We start from the raw sequence: 20,267 nt of genomic DNA on the forward strand, positions 1-20,267 counted from the left end.
GAAAATTATTCACCAATTAGTGTAAACACTAGATACCAACAAAAGCAAAAATGGGTATTGATCTGCAAAATAAATAACCAGATAGTAGGAAATGCGTCATATTTACAGCCCAGGGAAGCAGGAAGTCAAAAACACTTATAAACAACCAACACGTGTCGGTTACATTTATTATTTAGAAAATAACTACAGTCCAAAGAAGATAGTAGTAATATTTTTATTTTCTGCATGTTTTTTTCCAGGGGAAATCATGATCATGATAAAAGATGAAAAATAAAATGCAAAACATGGAGTATAAAGTGCATTTCTCAATAAAAAAAAATCATTTTGGACTAAAAATTATATATTTAGAGGGATAAATAAAAGTCTTTAGTCCTAACTACACACTTCTGCTAATGCGCTAATAGAAAAGCTAATTTTTTGTTTAGTGGTTTTGTAACTTTTAAAATGTCTAGCACACTTAGCTTAGCTGGAAAATTTACTTGTCTTTTTTTTTTACTTTCATTTGAATAAAGTTTGACATCCGTGTTAAAGCTTTAGTTAGAGACTGAAGAATGGTTCATGTAGTTAGATGTTCACATTCATGCTCTTATTTTGAAGGAGGTAAAGGCTGTTTATGCAGCAGTTGCATTTCCTCTCCAAATTAAAGCACCGAATTATTAAAAGTCAAATTAAATTGGTGCTCCTTGGTTGTAGTCCTATAATTCGAATTGAAGTTAGCGCTTTAGCATTAGCTTCCTTTAAATACAATGGTGGTATAGCACGTTAGCATTAGCAGGGCTAATATTTATGATTAGTGTTGTTATGTTGTAATTTATTTTGTAAAGTGTACAAGTCTGATGCAGCCACCCTGTGCTTCACAGTTGGGATGATATTATTAAAGCTTCCTCCTTGTATTAGTGGTAATTACAGCCAAAAAACACATTTTTGTTGTTTCTTTGACGGCAGGATCTTTGTTCTGCAACATGATTGTACGAATCCAGGGGAATCTTGTTAAACAGTCTCAATGCTGCATTTCTCTGCTTTACTGCGGCACAAACTCAGCATTCTGACCCACAAGGATGTAAATAATCCAAAATATGAGAACAGTAAAGTTTGAGAACTAGACAGGAAGCATGGTGGAGCTGAGAGGGAGTTTTGAGATGGAGTCAGCCGACAGGGTGAGAGCGAGGCTGGGGAGGGGGGCTGGACCGCCTGAGAAACAAAAACTGGCCCTCTGAAAGAGTTTCAGCCAGGAAGGCACAGTGGCTGCTGGGTAATTTATAGCACAGAAAGGCTTGTCGGGTGAAAAACATTATTTTAGCGGCCCCCACAACCTAATAGAAGCCAGATGTGGAGGACTTAACAAAGACCATTCCCCCCTTCTCTTTCTCTGCCCGTCTTTCGCTCACCTACTTTTTTCTTCCTTTCTTCCTTTCCAGCTCTACTTCCCCCTCTGTCTCTCTCTCTCTTTCATTCCTAACTTTAGGCTTCTCCTGCATATTTTTCCTTGAGAGAGCGAGATGCATGGGGAATGCGCAGGTTTCTGAGCCCTTCTGAACAGATCCTCGGTTTATCCCGGCTCACTTTCACGTGGGCAAACCAGAGATCTGTGGTTGCTGATGTCATTTTACAGCAGCGTTGGAACGACCTGGCAACACTTTACCCACCGCTGGGGGTATTTGTTTGAGCCGTTCAGAACAGATTCACTGCTTTAAAGTGGTTCCTGCACCTTCAAATGCTATAAAGCTGTGATTACCTGGTCCGGAAGACAAACTCAGCCTTTTATAAAGGGGACCTATTATGCGAAATTCAAGTTTTTATTCTCCCATTTGGGTCTCAACTGCTTCTAAAAACAACCCGAGTGCTTAAAAAAGTTAATGTTTTTTTGTGTCTGGAAGACGAGTCATTTCAAAAATGTAACGCAAAAAATCAGCAGGCCCTTGCCTGTTACCTAGCAACAGGCAGGGCTAGGTAACCTAGCAACTCCAGCAGAGTTCCGCCCGTCACCTAGCAACCCAAGCAGAGTTCCAGGACGTTTAGTTAGCTGGTTTTACCGCTGTATGAAGAAATACTGATGGATTATTCCTAAAATTTACATCAACAAATTCTAAGTATATTTATTTCTATAACTAAAAATATTATTGTTACAAGTATACCTACTTTCCGAGACAATGTTACAATTCTTTTAATGATGGAATGTAGTTCATAGATGATAATTCAGTAATAAATTGTGGACTGGTCTGTCAATGCACAATCAGCATGGGCTCACAGACAAAAAAAAGAGACGTTTTTAAAAGATAATCTGATGTTTTATGAGATTAACTAAAAGTGTGATTGCAGAACTCACTATATTAATGGAAAACATTAATAACGCCATCTTTCTTCACACAGTCACATACATTTACTTTAAAATCTATCAAAAATACATTTAAATGGTTTCTTTACTTCTTGTCATTCTCTTTAAATCAATATTTTTACAATTACAGTGACATACAAAAAGTAATAAAAAAAACCCATCCTTGGTATTACTTCATTTAGCACATGTGCAAATTAGCCGATGCTACGATGAATTGGGGGGGCGTGGCCAGTAGCAGATTATTTGGATTTAAAGTGACAGAGACCCTAAAATGGTTCAAAATAAGCAGAACTGAGCAGACTATAATCTCATTATCAAAAAGATTTTGTCCAAACATGTTCTGAATAGTCCACAGATACATCCTACATGTTCAAGGAAGGATAATAGGTCACCTTTAAAGCTGCAGAGCCATATGCAGCAGCCAAACACAGTTGGATGGGAAAGTGGGACAGATGTTTCAAGTCTGTTTGAGGACATTAATCACTAAAATGTGTTGAGCGAGAGCGCTGCCAGAGAGAAGGTTCTGCGGTCCTTCCAGCAGAACGGTTTCGCTTCCAAAGTCAACACATTATGTAAATTGAATAAGATTATTTTCACTCTTCCCTCAACACTTACATCATCAGCTGGGAATAAAAGCTGGAGGTTGCAAGTCGCCCTGCAGCCTCAGAAGACCTTTGGCGGCGCGATGAAGGGCGTGGAGTCAGCACAGGTGTTTCTGAGAAGGATTTTGCTCCATGGGAGCGACGTGATGAAAACTTTTATTGAAATTACAGCAGCATTTTAGATGGTCAAACCGCCAAGGCAAACTTCAGAGAATCCAACAAAGAAAAAGATAAGAAAAAGCAGCGATTGTTCCTCCCTGGAAGCTTCCCATAATAGGTTGCTGGAGTAAATAAAGAAGAAATAAAAGGAAAAAAGAGAGAATATGAGGAGGGGAAACAGAACGGCTGGGTAGAGAGTCCAGACTTCAAAATAAGAGCATAAATATCAACTTCCAGCTTTATAGTCTGGTCTGTTTGGTAATGTTCACTTTATTCAAGTGAACATTACCAAACAGTCAAGTAAATTACAGCTACATAATTGATCAGGAAAAGTTTGGGGGGGAAGTTAAATGTGCTAAACATTTAGTAAAAGCTAGCTAAAGCGCTAAACTAAAACTCTGCTGTGCAATTAGCTCAGAAGGGTTTAAACTTCGGTACGTAACTAATGAACAGTAAAGTTTGACGTCTTAATATATAAATACACTGTCCTTAGTATCTCTAATGAATGTGACTCCTTTAAGGTTTTTACTTTGTTTACCACTTCCAAAGTGATAAAGGTAGCAAAAGTAGCAGCATTGCTGCAACTGCATTGCTTTCACACAATTATTGCAGCTAAAGGCTAACGGTAGTTGATCAGATGAAATTGTGCCCGAGTGCCTGGTCTCATCTGTTAGTTCTCACTTTCTGTGTGTGTGTGTGTGTGTGTGTGTGTGTGTGTGTGTGTGTGTGTGAGAAAGCAGCGGGGGCAGCAGCCCGGCGAATGACAGTGTGTCTGCGGCGGTCAGAAACTCAAACCCTCTGATCTCGACTCGGAGTCTCCTGCCTCCCAGCTGTCACCGAGCCTCTGGCATCCCACTCAGCCCCCAGCTCCCTCCCGCCGGCTCCCTTTGAAGGCCGCTGCCCAGGAAATTGAAAGATGTTTTCAAACAAAGACAAGTGAGGAGAGAAGAGCAAAAATTTTAAAAAAAGAGAGAGTCCAGTTGGGCAGTTTGTGAAGAGAAGGCGATGGAGAGATTTAAAGTTAAAAAAAGGGACAACTTTACTTTTGCATTTGGTAGAGAGAAAAATAATTAATCCAAAAGTTACCAGGAACTTAGAAAAAAGCCAATTAAGGTTTTTACTCAAAAGAAGAAACATTTGCAACTGGAAGCTTTGACACCTGAAAACTAGTTAATTCATCATCACCTATTATGACCCGTTTCATACGTACAGAAAAATTAAACCTTCTTTCTCATTAAAGCTTTTTTTTTCTTTTTTTTACGTCTAAATCTGTACCACCAGTTTGGACAGAAAAAAGCTAATTCTGGTCTTAGAAACCTGGGTCTCAATTCGGTTGAAGTGAACTCAACCGTTGTATAATTACACCGGAAGTCGACTACAACGCAGGGAATTCTGGGTAAATACAACCAAAACAAACATGCTAGTTTATCACTGGCTGGACAAATGGCTTCTTGTGTTTGCCAAAGATAAAAGAGAAATCCTACAACTGCTAAAATCTGACGTCGCTCCATTTGTGTTTACATTTTGCGAAGAAGAAAGTTACGCTTAGTGTCTTCTTCAGAGGTTTTTCTGTTGCTTCTTTCAGTAGTGTTTGTTGCAGCGCCCCCCGCAGGCGAGGAGAGAAACAGATTCATTAAAGAGTCTGGTTTGTTTGACACAGAGAAGCGTGAAAGCAAACTGCAGCAGCAAAACATCCCAACTGTAGACGATCAGTGTGATATGATCTGTGATAAATTAGTAAAGAATCACTTTATCAACAAAACTTCAGGTCTCCTTTTCTTCTTCGTCTTTCTGGGAAATTTTTAAATAAAAACAATTCTGCACAAAGAAACTAAAACCAGGACTTGCAGGATTTACGATTGCTGCATAGATCCATACAACTCCAGGTTTCAAAACATAATCTGTACCCCAATTTAAACAGCATTTACTTAAAATGACCCTCGACTGTCATGCAGTCAGACATATTGTATACTGTTCCCTGCTTACTTATGTTGTCCTTTTTTGCTGTTATTTCAATAACTATCGGACTGTCAGGTGTAAAAACTTTATTTTGCCAAAGCATCGAGTCTTCCTGTAGTATAAAGCTGGACAGCAGTACAGAAATGTGCAGTTTTTAGTTTTTATCAATGTGGAAGTGAGTTAGAAATACATTTAAGTGTCTTTTATGGAAAAAGATCCATTCAGGGCTCAATGACCTGATTCTCTGAAGCATGCAGGAGAATCTCCGGTCCAGTCGAGCTCCTTTCACGCCTCCGATACAATGCAGAAGTGTGCCAGAGCGCCGGGGTTTCCGTGGTTTACACTGCAATAACAGTTAGACGGGACGGGGGCCAGGCGCAGGGCAGATGGTTTTGGTTTGGCCAACAGCCACCAGGCCAGAGGACAGGCAAACAAACAGTGATGGACAGGTGGGCGTCTCGGAGGGCCGTTGCCAGGCAGACAATCAGCCGGAGAGCGGCAGCGGACGCTTCAAACTGGCACCTTGGCACCAAGCGTCCGACTGACAGCGCAAAGCAAACAACGTCGGCTCACTTAGATGGAAACCAGAAGGAACACCAGTTGTTCCAGTGGGGAGAAAAACTTTGGAAATGTAAAGTTTATTCTTGCAACAGATGGGTTTGAAAACAGTTTGACTAAGTAGAGAATCTGGTTGGTCTTCACGCGCAGGGCCGGAGTTAGAAGGTTAAGGGCCCCTGGGCGGGAACCAGTTCTAGTTAGCCAAGCTTTATTCTTATGAAAAGACGTTTTCTCATAATGTTAAGACGTTGTGGTAAAACTGTGCCTTTCCTCTGCTAATATTATGACTACAGTCTTGTAATTAAAACAAAAATGTTCATAGCCTGGCACTAATTCTCTGTCAAACAATTCACAGAAGAGATGACTGAAATAAAAGCCACTTTTTAAAGATTTTTTCTCATTTGGAACTTCTTTTAGAAAAGAAAGCGAGAAAACAAGAGGAAAATGCATGATTCCGTAAGTGCCGATGTTTTGATACTGAGCATTAATGCCTTGAGATGACATTCTCCTAATTTAGAAAAGTTACAACAGTTTCTGTTTTAACACTTAAAACAGTTTAAACACATGAGTTTTAATTCACATTAAAACAGTGAATTTAATGAGAAGTTAGAGTAACATAACTATTAATTCAAATCTCTCAAACAACAGATGCACAATTATACAACCATACATCTTTGAAAAGCAGATGTGGAGCCTCCTGCACAACCAACAAGAATGCAAGAAGTGGTTTCTGGATGGTACGTCAACAAAAAAAGAACACTTGTCTTTTCCAGCAGCCATTGTACAGCGCTTACAGCAGTGAAAAACAAGGTGACCAAAAGTTCTGGAACTCAGCTTTGGTTGCTAGGTAACGAAGCTCAGCTCTGCTGGGGTTGCTAGGTTACGGCACAGTTCCCGTTAAATCTGACTCAACATTTGGGAGGTTTTTGAAACGGCTTACTTTCCAGATATCAAAAAACATTTGGTATCTGGAAATACACCAAATATTATTTTTTAAAATAAGTACTTAAAAAGATACCTTTTTTTTTAAATATTTGGGTTGTTTTTAGAAACCCAAATGGAAGGATAAAAACATGAAAAAGTGGAATTTGACTATCAGGTCCCCGCTGAGTGATTCTGTGATGTTCTCGTCAGTCAAGCTAATAAAGGCAGCCGTCCCTCTGCACACACAGATCACCTTCCTCGGTTACACTCAGGCACCAGCTGGACCATTACGCGGCTAAATTTGAGTAAAAACATTAAAGCTGTGTAATTATGGACTAAAGCAGCTTAAGAAGCTGGAAGCTCGATTACGGCGAGTCTGCTTCCCCAACGCCTGAGAGTGCTGAGGTTTTTATTTCTGTAACAACAGCCTGACATGTGATCGGCTTGAGGAACCGGCGCTGTAAATTAATCCGCTGCTGTGCTAACAAGACGTCCTCGGATGATGTTATTCACGGTTCATGAATTTTCTTTATTTCAAGCAAAACACTTTGACTGTTTTTAGCTGTGTAGCAGGGTTGGGAGGGATGTTTTATAAGTGATTTTCCAGGATGACATGAAGAAAATGAAGAATGGAAAAGAAATGTGTCTCCAGGCTCTTACTATTTATATTAGTTCTATGTTATTACTTTTATCTTTTTTTGCAGTGGCAGTCTAGCATGACCTGTCCACCCTACCAACAACCAAAACAAACCCACTAGGGAACATATAGATGAGTGGATGGACAGTTATTAGTAACTTTTTTGGAAAAATTTAAGAATAAACGTCTTGGAAAAATCAATTCATTTTATATTTTTTAAATTCTAAATGTGTCAACGTGAAACGTAATTTCATACATTTTGATTCCAATCTTGCTCAAATGCAAATCACTCCAGTTTAGCTGCTTTTGTTAGATGCCATCTCTGTTTTAAACCAAAACTCACTGTAGAAAAAGCTGGGTCAATTTACTGAGCCTTAAATCCAGCGGGGGTTGCTAGGCTAACGAACCGATGAAAACTCCTTTTACACATACAATGAAAGTTTTACAAACATCAAATTAAGGTGTAAAGTATGTTTGATCAACTTAGAACTTTGGTAAAAAAAAAAAAAAGGTGCATTGTTTCAGCCACCCCTTCAGCCACTAGGCAGTGCCGCCCTGGGCTAGAGCCATCTCCCACATATCTAAAAACCACTTCTGCCTGCTTCTTTACCATTTCAACATCTCCTCCTTCACTTCCTAATCGACAGCCATAGCTTTTGAATGATTTAGCTGAGGTCTGCTTAAAAGTAGAGATGCATAGTTCTGCTGGTTTCCCCCGTTGAGGTGCTGCCCTGGGCAAGAGCCAATAACTAAAAGCCACCTCTGCCAGCTTTTCCACCATCTCCTCCTCCACTTTCTAATCGACGGCTGTAGGTTTTGTGACCTTCATCTCCAGGTGCAGAGGTTAAAGGTCAGGGCTTTCATGGTGCGGCAGGAGGAGGTCGGGACCTCGGCTCTGTGGTATTCTGGTGTCACTGCGGTAATCACAATGGAGCACTGAGGGAGGACAGGTATCCCCCTGGGGCTGTAAATAGCACATATACTCTCATACTTATCGGGGGGTTTGCTGATTGTCTGGTGTGGCTCAAAAACAGGAAATGAGCGTATAAGGGAAAACAAAAACAGCGAAATGGGAAAAGATAATTGAATTTTAGGAAGAAAGGAATGCCACCGACTGAGGGCTGGAATCTCATATCCAGCTTAAAGTCCTGCTAAACCACCTAAAGTCAGACGTTTACAGGGACATTTTTGTTTTCTTATTAGTTCATCGAACCGTTTCAAAGCTCCTGCTCTGGGAATAAACAGAAAAACATGCAATAAAAAGCAAAAGGGATCCTCAGCGATGAGTCTTATCGCACCCGCCCTTTGAAATCCGAGCTCAAAAGACAGACAGACAGACAGACAGACAGCTCCTCAGCTCTTCAACAAAGAGAACAAGCTCTTCTTGGCCCCTGCAGGCAGCGCATGGCGACACGGTTCTGACGCCGAGCCAGCGGTGGAACAAACACACCGACGGCCAGACAGAGAGGAAAACCAGGAGAAACCGAACCAAACAGAAACTTTCAGTTTGACCCAACAAAAAGTTCCACTGCAACAAATGTTTAAAACGCCTCAATTTGTTTTATACCATTAGTCCCATTTGATACACAGAATCAGTAAATATAAATTATCAAGTCTCGCTTCAGATTCTTAATTGGATGTAGAACTGGACTTTGACTAGGTCATATTAAAATATGAATGTGTATTAATCACCAACCTAGTCTCAAAGCTTTTACAGGTTTTCATAGTGTTTTTAACTCCACTCATCTTCTCATTTTCTCTGTCCAGCTTCCCAGTTACTCCTGAAGACTATCCCCACATCCTGATGCTGCCACCACTGTGTTTCACATTGAGGATGTGTGATCCAGCTCATCTGGAGTGCTAGTTCTCCATGTTTGCCATGAAGTTTTTCTCCGATAGCCCTAAAAAAAATTTAACTTTTTGTTTTCACAGGTCTTCTCAGTGTATATCCAGCTGTTAGTGAAGGTTTCAGAAGATTTTTAGAGGAAATTAATGAACAAACAGCATCATGAAGATCAGAGAAAACACCGGAAAGCAGATTTAAATGTGCAGAGATGGAGATGGAGAAGTTTAAAACAGAGACAGGTTGTAAAACTAAATAAAATGTGAAAGATCAGATGTGAGCAAAGCTACAGCTCCTCCAGACTAGCGGCAGCAGCAATTAGCAAACACCTGTCAGAACTGCGAGTCTGGAGAGATCTTCATATGAACTACTTTTCAGAGAACGGTTGTAAACGGCACAATAGGGAGCAAAGTGATGATATGCTGAAATGTCTGAAATGTCACAAAGAGCATGAGCTTCTTAAAGAGACAGAGACCCAATTTCAAGGCATCAAATTGCAAAGTAAATTTTTTCAAGTCGTGTTTGACAACAACTGGAGGTAAAAATGTTACTTGATTGTGCTACAAAATGGCACTTTGTGGTGCCCCTTTTAACTTTTGAGCTACACAAACCTTTGAACACACCTTTCCCACTGCCAAACATGGTGGTGGCAGCACCACACTGTCATGCTGAGGGGATATTTTACTTCAGACATGACATGGACTACAAAAAGAGCCTCGTTGATATTTTACATAAAAACATTTTACATAAAAACCCAGTAAAATAACATTTTTTGCCAACTTAAAATGTAATTATGTCAAATTAAAACCAACAACTATTAATACTTGTTACTTTACATAGTTCATTTAAAAAAGTACTTCATTTAAAATGAAATTGGCAAGAAAAAACTTGGAATTATTTGGAAGCAACTGGCTCACCCACCTTCATTTTTCCTGATTTAATTCCCCAAAAATAAAGTGACGAAACTATAATCTTTATATTGGTTTGATTTTTAATGCAAAATCTGATTTTTGAGGGACATTTCTACATTTTCCCAGTGTTTTCCCTCCACCTGCACAACGAATCCACACGCTAAAGCTAACTGATCCGTCCTAACGATCCAAAACAGAGTCGGAAACCGGATCCAGCAGCTCTTTCTGCACTCTGTCAGGCGATCCAAGGAGGAACAACGGACTCAGGTGTGTACAAAATAAAGAAATGGGCAGCCACTTCCCCTATCTTAAGGAGGGATGGGAGGGTGGGGGTCCTGCAGTTGCCCCCAGGGTAGGTCGAAGTTCCTGACCCCGTGACCTCTCCCTGAAAGAAGGGAATTTTAGGGAGGGAGAGGGAAACATGTCTGAGCAGAGTGAGGAGGAAAGGGGAAAAAAGGCCAGACGCAAGCATGCTAGCTTACCAAGTACATTTAATATATTATTGTAATTCATAGAAAATAAGAATAAACCATTTGTTGAGCTACCTGGGCGATTTTTCTCCTATTTCTCTGCTAACATGATGGCATCCTGACCCGATAGCAGCAGATCAGACGCTCTTCTCCCCTGGAGCCACTCCAGACGTTTGTTCATGTCTGTTGTTCTTCACTTTTCATCTTCACTCTGGATTAAAGAGCCAGGATGACCTCTCACCCCTCATGCATCTGTCTTCACTAACCATGTGTCCTCCAGATGTTGACGCATCTGACCCCGCCGCTGCAGCTAAAACCCAGACCGCTCAGCAGATGGCAGCACCCCAGGCTCACCCACAAACACCAAATTTTATTTAAGATAAAAATAGAACTGCATTTTAAATAGCATTTCAAGTTTTTTGTTTTTGGTACTTTTCCCAAAGTTAAAGGTGGACCCATTATGCATAACTCACATTTTCCACGTTTTTATACTTCCATTTGGGTTTCTCCTGCTTCTAAAAACAACTCAAGACCTCAAAAAACTAAGTTAATCTTTTAAGAATTTTTGTTAGAGGCAACCCCAGCAGAGTTCCAGCACATTTGATCAGTTTTATGCCCTGTACAATGGCTGCTTGAAAAGATAAGTTTTGTTGTTGACTTGTCATCCAGAATCAGCACTTTCAGCAACATGATCAACTTTTTTTAAAATGCAGAATATTATCTTTTATCTGTATTTATTTGTTCATTTCGGCTGCACAGTGGCGCAGTTGATAGAGCTGTTGCCTTGCAGCAAGAAGGTTCTGGGTTTGATTCCCGGCCCCGGTCTTTCTGCATGGAGTTTGCATGTTCTCCCTGTGCATGGTGGGTTTTCTCCAGGTACTCCGGTTTCCTCCCACAGTCCAAAAACATGACTGTCAGGTTAATTGGCCTCTCCAAATTGCCCCTAGGTGTGAGTGTGTGTGCATGGTTGTGTGTCCTGTGTGTCTCTGTGTTGCCCTGCGACAGACTGGCGACCAGACTAGGGTGACCCCGCCTCTCGCCCGGTACGTAGCTGGAGATGCACCAGCAACCCTCCCAACCCCACTGAGGGACAAACGTGTTAGAAAATGGATGGATGGATGGATATTTGTTCATTTCATTCATTTACAGATTTTTTTTAAAAAAGTCACAAGTTACATAAACAAAGGTTTTGAGTGAAAAGGAGTAATTTTGAGGAAAAAAAAGAGTAAATTTGCTATACCATAAGCAACAAGTAAACTATCAAGGACTTTAAATTGGTAATCCATAAATTCCTGTTTCCCTGGGGTGCAAATTTAATTGGAGAAATAGAACCATTTCTCTCAGCCACATATCAAAATGGGAAATGCTAGAGAGCATGCCAGTCAATTGAGGCAGATGTATTGGGAATGGAAGATTAGGAAATGGTGTCTAAAAAATAACTACAGTCATGACATGTGGCCCATCAGAAGAGACAGTTGGTGCAGATGGACAGATTTCTTATTTTCACAATGACGTAAAAATACATTTTATGAACCTGGAAAATGGAAAGCAATAATAAATATTTTAAGTAACTTATTCTTCTTATTTCCTAATAATATGTCTAACAAGTTTAATCTAACTCTGCTGGTTTCTAACCACAGTTCAGTTTTAAGAAGGAAAACTCCAAAGTGTTTTAAAAGTTAACTGAGAATTTAAAGTTAAATATTTCTAGCAGCTTGTGCAAACACTCTGATTGTTCTGTACTGGGAGGCAGATTGGATCGACCACAAAACTTTCTGCCTCTTCCATAATTGGAAATATAACGTTTTCAATCGTGTGTCACTGTAATATATATTTACCCAATCTTGGCATGTGAATATTTTTAAAGATTATTATGTTCAGAATAATTTTGGATGCAGGAGAAAATCTTCATGCATCGCTGACTTTACAAGTGTTGTAGAAGGTATAAATTATGCTCTGTTTTCAATTCAGAGTGTATGATTTGGCAGAAGATTTCTATATTCAAGTTCAAAATTTTTAGAGTGAGTCATGAATCCCAATGAAACATTATTGATTATTATTCTGAATACAAAGTCAAATCATTCTGATGGCATATGCAGAATGGAGCGTAATGCTGCAGAACATTTTGTACCGACCACTCGCCAACTTTTACTTTCTACCTGCTTTGACAGACAATGACATAAAAATGGGCTCCAGTTAAAAAACGTTATAAAATATATATATTTACTGGACCTACTTTAATAATACTTTAAACTCATGGTTGCCTATTTTAACAGTTCAAGAACCAAATATACCTTAATATGCAATAATACCCACAATGGAAACCGTCCTAGCACAGCAGAAGCTAACATCTACAGTCTTCCTGAAGGTTCAGCCAATCAGCACCAAGGTCAATAAATGGCGCTCATGAATTGGCTGTTTTGCAAACGCCAGATATTAGTGTGTCAGGTAACATTGTGACTTACTTTGCTGGATTTGAAATAATTAAAAGTTTTTCCTTCTGTTTTTAACGTCTGTAAACTACTTTGAGTTTCACCTGACTCCATAAGAAGTGATCCATCAATAAAGACTGATAGGTTAAACTGCTTTTATCATCTGCAAATCTTAACCGAGCAGCACATTTTAACCAGAGACCCTAAACAAATCTTTGAATGTTGTCTTTAGGCTGGTAGTGACAACAGAAACTAAAATATAACCTTTCAAACAGCATCCAAGTCCCAAAATGTGGCTTTGAAGCAGCTGACAGAGAGAAGTTACAGCCCTTCAACAGTTTTCTCTGAAGCCTTGAAATGCAGGAGAAATGGATGAGTAAAGGAAGCACAGAGGCACACTGTGATAATGAAAACCATCCAGAGCGACGCTTGGAAGAACGCAGCTCTTTCCAGAGGCCTTATCCCTCTTTAGCTCCTGCAGAATGATGGAGAGGGATTTCCGGGTCATGGGAGTAAAGGAAGCAAAAGTCCCAGGAAGATAAATCACTGCTCATTGGTACATTCAGCAGAATATGCAAACTCCATCCTTATTATGGGATGTAGCAAAGAAACTAATTGATATACAGCAGTGGTTACCATAAGGAGTTAAAGAGAGAAAAAGCAAACAACCCGCGTCCAGCAGCAACCTGCGGGTATTCCCAGGCCAGACTAGACACATAGACCCTCCACTGAGTGCTGGGTCTTCCCTGGGTTCTCCTCCCAGTGGGACATGCCCAGAAAACCTCCAAAAGGAGACGCCCAGCTGCCTGAACCAACTCAACCGACAGCAGATCTCTAATACGCAGTTCACAGGGCGAGATACTTATGCCAATTTTTGTCCCGATTTGCCTGAGAAGGAATATTCACAAAACATTTAAGATAACTGCCAATCAAACCAGGAGCAAATGTCCTTGTAAATTCAATCTAAGATCAGATGATATTAAAGGTCACGATAGTCAAGCTAGAAAAAAACTGAACAAGTTTTGCTTTATTGAAAAGGTTGCCAGGAGAAATCGTTGTCTCTACAGAAAATACCACAGAATGGCTTAGGTTTGCAACGTTGTGTCTGAATGAACCACAGGACTTCAGCAACAATGTCCTTTAGACAGATGAGACGGTCATGATGCGCAGCACAATGTTTGGAGAAAACCAGAGCAAATTGAACTTAGTTTATTTATATAGTGCCAAGTTACAACAAATGTCATCAGAAGGCACTTTTCAAGACAACCAGACCCAGATTTCATGTTTATAAAAGTTTCAGTCCAATACAACCCAATTACATTGACAGATGCAAGCTCTTTTATAGGAATTCCTGTTTGTTTTAGTAATGCACTCCAGTCAAATGCAGTTTATAATGCTAACTGGTAACAAGTAACTTCTATTACAAAGTTTAAGTCTGTATTGCGACCAGGGGACTTGGGCACCTTGAAGTCATTAAGTGGACCACCATCTCTACTGTAAACTGATTGACCAAAACTGGGTCATTCATGCACTGAGACAAGAAGAGTTGGCAAAAATTAATTCACAACAAAGTGAGAGAAGGTTAAAGTCAACCTGACAATGGAGTACACCAGAATGTACTCCATTACATTCAGGAGTAATGTCCTTTAGGTAGACCAAAGTGGAGCATGGTGCACAGTGCATGTGGTCATATCAACTATCAAGAGTGGTGGTGGAGGATTGATGATGCGGGCTTGTTTTGCAGGCTCTTTAGGCCCTTTTAACAATTTTTCCCCAGTTAGCTCCAGCCAGATTTGTCTCCATTTGATCTTTCCCATGTGTTAGAACAACCTCACTGGTGGTACAATAGGCTGTTGTACACAAACAATTTGATTGCCAGTAGATTGCATTTGTTGACTGACCCATCGATTTACGTCACTGAGCGAAGACGGTACTGGCAAAACTCCAAGAAGAACAACATCTCAACAACCATTTTCAATCTGAAAGAAGACCGTAGTAGTTAAGATGGCAAGTTGCTAAACAATTTATTCCATGGTCAAACCTTGAGGTCTGAACGTTTTAGCCCCCATGCTGACGTAGAGCAATCCTCCCCCAGTCATTCCAGGGCATTAGTCAGCAACTGACCAATCAGCGTCGCAAGTGCATGACCCTCATCTCAGACAATATTGACAGTATTTATCACGGCAAACACGTTGCGGTCAGAGAGATTTTTAGGGAAATAATAGATAATCTCAGTCCAAGTTGTCAGTGGGGAATATGCAATCCAGACAGCCGTTTTCCAGAACATGTAGAGGGTGGAATGGAATACAATTCATTACATTTCCAAAACCAAAAAGGAGTCTGGAATAACACAAGAAATGGATCATGGACCGCAGCCCACCTCATGTCCAGCTGAATGGAACTAATCGATGGGAACTACCACAAGTTAGCCAGCAGGAAGGTAACTGGTAGTAAACATCCTATTTTTGTCATAACGACAAAATAAAGCTCTGTAGCGGTGAGTAAAGAAAACTATACTTAGGTATCCCCTTTGTCATGAATGCTGCTTTAACCTAAACAATGTACTATATTATCTGGAAGTAATCTGGCTAACAGCTTAAGAGCTCCATGCTATCGGCTAACGGATCACGTTAGCCCGGATCACGTTAGCCCATAGCTCAAGACTGATGGCTAAGTGTCAAATAAACACAGCTCAGTGTGATTAAAATAACAATGCTAAACATTTAATCATTTCCAGATCAATAAGTGAAGTTATGATGGATTTTATGATTCCAACGGTAGCTCTATGGCAACATGAAAACAGACTGCAGTAACTGCTGTATTTACATTTAAGCACCGTTTTATGCTACTTTTTATGTTTAAGCATTTTCCTGAAGGCAGATTTTCACAAGCTGATACTATTTAAGTCATTACTCACCCATTTTGTATGTGCAAAATGCGTGTGACAGCGTTCACTCACATCGAACCAGACTTTGTGTCCCTTATCGGTTTCCCTCTTGGGCTTTATCGTTTATTTCTCCTTTGTTTCCGGCTAATAACCTTACAGACCTGATGTAGGACTCGTTAGAGAATTTTCTTGCCTACCGTCTTTGCCTCAGTGTTGGTTTACGAGGCAAAAATGACTAAAACAAAATGTCTCGGGTAACGCATTGAGTTCCGTTACCTCTGCCATAATAACAGTTTGTCTTGGTTTGCTCTACTTCTGCAAGTGGGCGGAGCCGGCATCATGTCAATTGTGGCATGAAGACCGCATACAGCATCAGCTGGACTGGGCAACCCACCACCAACACATATGCCAAGAGATTTCTAAGAAACTGGTGGCCCAAAATGACATCATCAGAGCCCATATTCACACCCACATAGTGAGGAACACAATACCAATGGAGACTCACCCAACATGGCTGGTACTGACAAAACAGGAACCAACTAGAGTGAAACTTGACAATACAGAGCCATAAATTCATCTGAAAGTATTTTAGATTTAAACTCTGAAGCTCAAAGTAGGTCATGTGTGGAAGACCAAACGTTTTCCACACAGATGTCAGGGAGTGATAAAGTCATCCTAAAATTACTATTTCAAGTTATTGCTACTGAAGGTGGTTCTAAGAGCTGCTAAGTCATGTCATGTAGTTAGCACACACAGCTTTTTCCCTTTGGCTTCATCTTTGTTTAATAAACAATGACAGTGCAGAGTCTGTTTTGTGTTTTTGTACACTCAAGCCTTAAATAAATTGTTTAAATTTTACAACCTGGTAAAGACCAGATCATGATATGCAACCACTTTGTATTTAAAGAGGACATACTTTCTTTTTCACCTAACGTTTACTTCTCACACTTTTTCACACTTGTTATTCTTAAACTGCAGGAAATGAGAATTCTTCCTTGAATTAAATGGATTATGCAAAATTCACATTTGGGACGTTTTCGTACGTCCATTTGGGTTTTCCTCTACTTCTAAAAACAGCCCTGGTGCTTAAAAAATAAATGGAAAAAGTTTCTTTGGCAATTAATGTTTTATGGTGTCTGGAAAATGAGGCGTTTCAAAAAACCTCCTGAATGTGACGTCACAAATAAGGAGGTCACCTAGCAACCCCAGCCTGTTACCTAGCAACCCCAGCAAAGCCCAGTCCATCACCTAGCAACCCAAGCCGAGTGTCAGCATGTTTGGTTAGATGGTGTACAGCGCCTGTTGAAAAAGACAAATGTTGTCCACTTGCTGTCTTCTTGTTGGTTGAGCAGGAGGCTCCACTTCTGCTTTTCAAAAATGTACGGTTGTATAATTGCGCTTCTGTTTGCAGCCATCTTCATAAATGCAAAATAGGCAGAACTGATCAGACTAAAATCTCATTTTCTAAGAATGATTTCGTGCAGAGAAAAAATTAATGAATGTGTTTTGTTTAGTCCATAGACCCATCCTAACCTGCTCAGGGAAGCATAATGGGTCGTCTTTAGCACCTCTTTCCTACCTCAGCTACACCTTCTTTCTCTCTAGGCTCTTTCTCTTGATCCAGAGCTCCTTCGCCTCTACTTTGGCTCCAGCATCCTCCTCAGAGCCAAAAATCTTTGAGAGCAGAGGGAGAAACCTCTCCTCATGAAGGGGGCAAAAATGCTGAGAACAAGTCTGTCTGAGAAAGGAGGCCATTGTAGGGGGCTGGCCTGGGGACAAGTCACCCATTCAGATGCGGTCAGCCATGTACAATGGCTAAACTAACATCACTGACATTTGGAGTTGCTTGAGCTTTAGACTGAGAGGAAAGGGGAGGAGTACGTGGGGGGGAGGCTGGTGAGAGCAGCCGTGTTGGAAAAGGCCCTTCAGAGGCACCAGCCATTGATCAAAAATTCATGTTGGTGGCTGGGATCAGACCAGTGTGCCCTCTGTTGGCTTTCATGTGCTGGAGAGGCAGGAGGAAGGAAGAACATCTGAGATATCTGTGCTTTTTAAAACCCAGTCCCGTAGGACCTGACCGGGCCAGCGCCACCAGGCCACACGAGGTCACCTGGGGCCAAACGGGTGATAGAGAACAGGCAGACGTTTGATCAAAGCACTCTGATAGCACCACTTGCTACACTCCGTTGCTCACCATTAAGGGAAGCTGAGCTTTGATTAACAAACATCTAAGTGGCATTAATGGCAGCAACTAACGAGTCAATCAGTCGCTCTTGACTGATATGGATGAGGTCTGTATCGGTGACGGTACCGGCCCACCAGGAGATTTTCCAAGGATTAAATTCCTTGCTAAATGGTTTAAATAGTACATGAGATCATAGTCCAAGAAGGAAGGAAGCAAAGGTAATTTATTAAGTTTCCTAAGCAGGCAACTGGTTAAACATCAAATGTAAAACATCAAGCTTTGCTGGGTTCTATGAAATATTCTTATTTAAACTTAGATGGTTAAAATGAACTTTACGTGAGTTTATTTAATTAGATTGAACAAGATTAAATTGGAATAATGGAATTGTCTTTGTTCTCGTAATGGATAGGTCTCCCAGCAAGACTTTATGCCGATTTTTGTCCTAATTTTCCCCTTCCAAGAATCTAAACTGGACCTATTAAGCTAAATTCACATTTTGGACGTTTTGTACTTCCGTTTGGATCTCTACTGCTTTTAAAAACATTCCAAGTGCTTAAAAAATAGACACAGTCATTTTTTGGCAACAAATTAATACTTTTTGGTGTCAGGAAAATGAGCTACATCAAAAATCTCCTGATAGTAAAATCACATTAAACAGGCACTACAATGTTACCTACCAACCTCATCCAAGTCCAGCCCATCACCTAGCAACCCAAGGAGCTCCAGCATGTTTGGTCAGCTGGTTTTACTCCTGTAGTTATATGGAGCAATTCATCTCAATAACGTGTTTCACGTTTCACAATTATTTTCATTATCACTTTAATATACTTTATAATTACAGTGTTTGAAGAAAATGTGTACTTTTAGTTGAGAGTTATTGAACAATTACACACAACCGAAAGAGTTCAAAAGTATTAAATAACTTAACTTACAACGTCCTTGCTGAACCCAAAATGTAGACACAGTTTTTGGAAATGATAGCTCAGATAAATCCTTGTTTTTATTTCCTTAATTATCTGAGATTAATCTCAACATTTGTGAGGTTTTTTTTTTGTTTTTTTAGCTTTTTTTCTATCTACGACTATAAAACGTTGTTGTACACACCTCTACAGAGAGAACAACTTTTCTTAGTTTTTTATTTATTTTTATCTATCCATTTCCTTTCACCCTTGTCCCTCAGTGGGGTCAGGAGGGTTGCTGGTGCCCATCTCCAGCTAACGTTCTGGGCGAGAGGCGGGGTCACCCTGGACAGGTCGCCAGTCTGTCGCAGGGCAACACAGAGATACACAGGACAAACAACCATGCACACACACACTCACACCTAGGGGCAATTTAGAGAGGCCAATTAACCTAACAGTCATGTTTTTGGACTGTGGGAGGAAACCGGAGTACCCGGAGAAAACCCACACATGCACAGGGAGAACATGCAAACTCCATGCTCCATACTCCGGGAATCGAACCCAGAACCTTCTTGCTGCAAGGCAACAACTCTACCAACTGCGCCACTGTACAGCCCACTTATTTATTTTTAATTTATTTATATTATTAATGGCGTCGGTCATTGTTATAAATTTCGGTTAATTTTCGGTTATTGCTCAAGTCTATCTTTAGGTCTCTGGTTACCCCTCTTCCCCCGTATAAAAGGCAAATCAAAGATTTCAAGAAGAACATAATTTAAATTCACCCACGAAATACATCAGCAAGCAATCTGGCTTTTGTGCTATTTCTATCAAAACAAAGTTATGCAAAAATAAAAAACCGGAAGATTATATTCAGTCCAATGAAGACAACTAAAGCAGATATTTCTTCCATCTGAAATAGTTTAACTGATTTTTAAGCAGTTTTACAGATTCATGTTATGATTTTTATTTTATTTCCTTGAATTTCGCTCGACGTTTTTCTGAGTTAGAATTGAGTTTACTCGCAGGCAACAGGTGATGAATCTACAGGAAAAACAGCAGGAGCTGGGGATATCTGGAGAGGAAGAATGCTGAATCCCTGGCAGCCGGACTCGCCTCCGAGTTCCAAAATGCTGGTCCGGCCTGCCAGGAGGATTTTGATGCCGCTCCACCATCGTTTTTGGCCCACATCTATCTGTTCCAACAACTGGGACGACGGGCTGCTGCGGTTTGATTTTCTCAGCTGCCAGCATCTCTCTCTTGCTCTCTCGGTGCTCCAGAGAAAGGCCACATCAACGCTCGGCGGACCTGATGACGTCCGCGGGCCGAGTGAAGGCATCCACTTTGTTTAAACAAGCCTGCGCTTGGAGCTGGAGGGGTAAACATGGCTGGACCACCAGGCCTGCGCTGCCTGCCTGGAAACGGCCTGGCACGGGCCGGGCCGGGCCGAGCCGGGCCGTATCATC

The 20,267-nt window shown here is 40.7% G+C and overlaps 1 long non-coding RNA gene across 2 annotated transcripts in view; it reads right to left on the reverse strand.

The window, feature by feature from the left end:
* Positions 1 to 18,880, reverse strand: part of LOC103475055 (uncharacterized) — a 38,764-nt gene extending 19,884 nt beyond the window's left edge. Inside the window, exon 1 of one of the 2 annotated variants that reach the window (XR_535277.2) lies at positions 18,835 to 18,880. This is a non-coding gene — a long non-coding RNA (uncharacterized LOC103475055). Of the gene's footprint in view, positions 1 to 15,747; positions 16,240 to 18,834 lie in introns of those variants that run through there. The other variant, XR_014090718.1, reaches the window with a different exon arrangement.
* Positions 18,881 to 20,267: the final 1,387 nt, after the last annotated feature.

The sequence above is a fragment of the Poecilia reticulata genome, chromosome 13 (genome assembly GCF_904066995.2).
Source record: "Poecilia reticulata chromosome 13, P_reticulata-male-v2, whole genome shotgun sequence".
Classification (NCBI taxonomy): domain Eukaryota; kingdom Metazoa; phylum Chordata; class Actinopteri; order Cyprinodontiformes; family Poeciliidae; genus Poecilia; species Poecilia reticulata.